The sequence below is a fragment of the Neomonachus schauinslandi genome, chromosome 8 (assembly GCF_002201575.2).
Source record: "Neomonachus schauinslandi chromosome 8, ASM220157v2, whole genome shotgun sequence".
In the NCBI taxonomy this organism is placed as follows: domain Eukaryota; kingdom Metazoa; phylum Chordata; class Mammalia; order Carnivora; family Phocidae; genus Neomonachus; species Neomonachus schauinslandi.
The window spans coordinates 85,335,039-85,339,070 of NC_058410.1; the positions used below are offsets into that span (position 1 = coordinate 85,335,039).

At 41.1% G+C, this 4,032-nt stretch overlaps 1 non-coding gene across 1 annotated transcript; it reads left to right on the forward strand.

Moving 5' to 3' along the window:
• Nucleotides 1–847: 847 nt before the first annotated feature.
• Nucleotides 848–951, forward strand: LOC123325576. Its single transcript, XR_006540515.1, has one exon. It is a non-coding gene; the product is annotated as a U6 spliceosomal RNA (small nuclear RNA).
• Nucleotides 952–4,032: the final 3,081 nt, after the last annotated feature.

Sequence of the window (4,032 nt, forward strand, 5' to 3'; positions counted from 1 at the left end):
CTGAATTTTAAGCAACTTTCACATAACTAATGTTCATATTCATTAACCAAGGCTATGTAAGTGGCGTAAAAAGAAATTATAGGCTCAGATGTCCAATCTTTATGGAAGCATTCTTCAAATGAGCAGGAATAGACATTTAATGTGTTTTAGGGATCACTCAAGCCTTATTTTTTAAAGGTCTACATTATATTTTACTTTCACAATTTGATGCCCCAGTAAAGCTGATTCTCAACTAGTTTTCTCAGATGATAGTGATTGACAAGTAACATCTGCACAAAATCTGTTGAACACCATCTCTACATCTGGTAAGTTCCCTAGTGTGGAGCCCCCCAAAGCCACACAGAATTCGGTGACAGTACATGTCCTATCCTCCACTAGGGTACACAGACATCTGACTTTAGTGTCCACCCACAGAGGACAATGATGCAGAAATAGGTTAGATGCGGGGGTGGGTGGGGAAGCTACCAAGTCTTTGTCAGTGTGGTTGGCGGCAGCCTCCGGGGCTCGGGTGGCTACAGCAGTGGCTGTGACCATCCAGTGGTCAGCGGGTTCTTGCCTGGAAGAGGTGCAGCCGACTAGAATTTCAGGTACCAGCTCCTTTCTCCAGCCAGCGCTGTTGTGTGGTTCTGAAACTTGGTCTTGGAGGCTCAGCCAGTTCTGCTTGCCCTGCATTTAGTACCCTCCTTTTACTTAATCGGCTCAGCAGTTCTTAAAGTTTGTGGTCCAAGGACTCTGGGGGTCCCCAAGGCCTTTTCAGGGGATCTGTGAGATCCTCCATTTTCTAACTTTGGATCTGTGTGAAGCCAGCTTTTTTCTTCGATACACCTCAATCAAAGCAGTATCATGGGTGCTCGCTTCGGCAGCACATATACTAAAATTAGAATGATACAGAGATTAGCATGGCCCCTGTGCAAGGATGACACGCAAATTCGTGAAGCGTTCCATATTTAAAAAAAAAAAGGCAGTATCATGGGGTGCCTGGTGGCTCAGTCAGTTAAGCGTCTGCCTTCGGCTCAGGTCATGATCCCAGGGTCCTGGGATCAAGCCCTATGTTGGGCTCCCTGCTCAGCGGGAAGCCTGCTTCTCCCTCTCCCTCTGCCACTCCCCCTGCTTGTGCTCGCTCACTCTCTCTCTCAAGTGATTACATAAAATCTTAAAAAAAAAAAGCAGCATCACAACAGATTGAATGCAGAAAAGGATATGAGAATACAGCTGCCTTCTATTAAGTTAGACATAAAAGAGGATTACAAAAATTTGAAACAATACGACTCTTAATTTTTGTTTTAGAAAAATTAGTTATTTTTCCAAAAAATGCTATTTTATGTTAACATGTAATGGGTTTGTTATGGGGTTATTTTATTATTTTATTTTTAAGATTTTATTTTTAAGTAATCTCTACACCCCAGGTGGGGCTCGAACTCATGACCCTGAAATCAACAGCTGCATGCTCTACTGAGTCAGCCAGGTGCCCCAATTATGGGATTATTTTAAAATTAATTAAATATTGCTCGGTTTTCATTCCTAACATGGTAAATATCAATAGATATGACACACGTAAACACAAGTTCTTTGGGGTCCTAAACAACTAAGGGACCTCCAAAGAGTTCTAGAGTATAAAAGGGCCTTAAGACCAAAGAGTGCTGAAACAGAGTAGATTCTGTTACTTTATCTAAGAAGGTAACCTCTAATAATAGGTTGAATATTAGAGGTTACCTTGAATATTAGAGGTTACCTTTTTAATTTTCCATCCAGATCTGGGTGATCACGAGAGAAGTTGGTTTAGACAGAATACACAGTATTGCCCCCACTGAGGAGAAAAGGAGGGAGATGCAAAAGCAGCATATGTTGGAACCAAGGCCAGAGTCAATGGGAGGGTCAGGAAAGCGGTGTCTTTCTATTGACTGAAAGATCTCAAGGAGGAAGACTTAGAACAAAGTCCCCAGGGGACACAGAACCAACACCAAATACTTAATGATGATAAATATTTCTTAATATTCACATATCCCTTCCTATGCATGGATCATTCAATATTCTTTATAATTCATTCATAACAGCCAGTCCTGGTTTAGGAAGTCAGAGGCAGCTTCAGTTCCAGCAGCTGTGCAAAGGGATGCCCGCCAAAAACGCTCTTCTGGAGCCAGGAATGGCTTGAGGAAGCTTTACCTGTCCAGGAATCTTAACTACATCACTCTGTTCACTCCACACCTTCCTGGTCAGTGTCTAGGTCAATGTCTGATATATGGCAAGGTCAGAGCACAACTGATCACAGAATGAATATTTGACTTGATCCATATCTCACAGAATCAGTTTAAATTTAAAAAGGTGAACACTTAGATCTCTCAAGAGTCATCTAGGAATAAAAATCCAGAAAGTGATAGCCTCATCAAACGTAGGAAGTTCCCTTTGGTTTGGCTGGGGTGAAGTACAGTCACTTGCAATGCATTTAGTCTTCAGTCAGTTATCATTTGGAATTGTTCTCATGTGTAAATCAAATCCATCAGACTTTATGACAGGATGGCAAGGGCTCTGCTTCATTCATCACCAAATACACAGAGACTAGCAGAATATCTGAACAATCACTGATTAAATAGAATCAACTGAATGCAGGAATGAACTCAGGCATTCTTCATTTTACTTCATAATTGATCAATCAGTATTGGTTAACAGTCCACTGCCTTGGGGCGCTTGGGTGGCTCAGTCAGTTAAGCATCTGCCTTCGGCTCAGGTCATGATCTCAGGGTCCCAGGATCAGCCCCGCGGCGGGCTCCCTGCTCAGCAGGGAGTCTGCTTCTCCCTCTCCCTCTGCCTGCTACTCCCCCTGCTTGTGCTCTCCATCTCTCTGTCAAATAAATAAATAAAATCTTTAAAAAAGTCCACTGCCATTCTTATCGCACTTGTAAAAATTACTGCCTGTTCCGAAAGTATCATTAAAATTGCTGATACATCATTAACAATTACTGTTACTAAGTTTGTTCATTGTAAGCCATACTATTCATCCAATGAACATTTGTTATTTATGTGCAGAATATGGCTTTCAGCTGGCTCTTCAAGTTTAGTAATAGGTTAACAGTAGATTTTGACTCATAGTAGGTCACAGCAACTGACATCACAATAAGAAAAACGCTGGACATAATTCAATTCTACCAAAACACCTAAAATGTACAAGCTTCCACGGTACGAGCCTTCTGTATAAATGTACAACCTATAATTTCCCAGAATCCCCAAGCAATGTAAAATTTAAATGGTTAGACTATGTTGTACTAGAAAAAGCCACAAGCTTTGTGGCATTTTCTAAAAACCCGTCTGTAAGTTGTTCTTTTATAGGCTGTTCTTTTAAAACTATACACGTTAGTTTGGGTTCTCTGAGAAACAAATGATAAAATGGGATTAAATGTGATTTACTGGGGAAACGTTTTGAATCATGAAGGGGACAAGTAGGCAGAGTCTGACACCTATGAAGATAGAGAGAAGGAGAGGAGGACTGGGTAGGAAGAGTCTCAGACAGCAGTACAGTCCGAGGAAAGGTTTTTTTGTTAATGTTTGATGGACATAAAGACCATAAATGTTTTCATGCCACCAAACTGTACCTATGTATTTGACAGCTGTCATGGAACACGTTACTATTAACAGAGGTTAAGGATTCTATTATCTTAATACAACACTTTGTTACATATTTTATATTCATTTTTGAAGTATCTAAGTTATCTCTCCTGTATCACATACCACAAACAGAGGCAAAACTATACAAAATAATTTGACATAGTACTTCTGGAATGTTAACCTAATAAAAACTTACACTAATGTGGGCTAATTGAAGGACGACTAAATTACAGAATTTTTTTTTTTTTTTTTTAGGTTTTATTTATTTATTTGACACAGAGAGAGAGAGACAGCTAGATAGGGAACACAAGCAGGGGGAGCGGGAGAGGGAAAAGCAGGCCTCCTGCAGAGCAGGGAGCCCGACGCGGGGCCCAGTCCCAGGACCCTGGGATCATGACCTGAGCCAAAGGCAGACGCTTAACTGACTGAGCC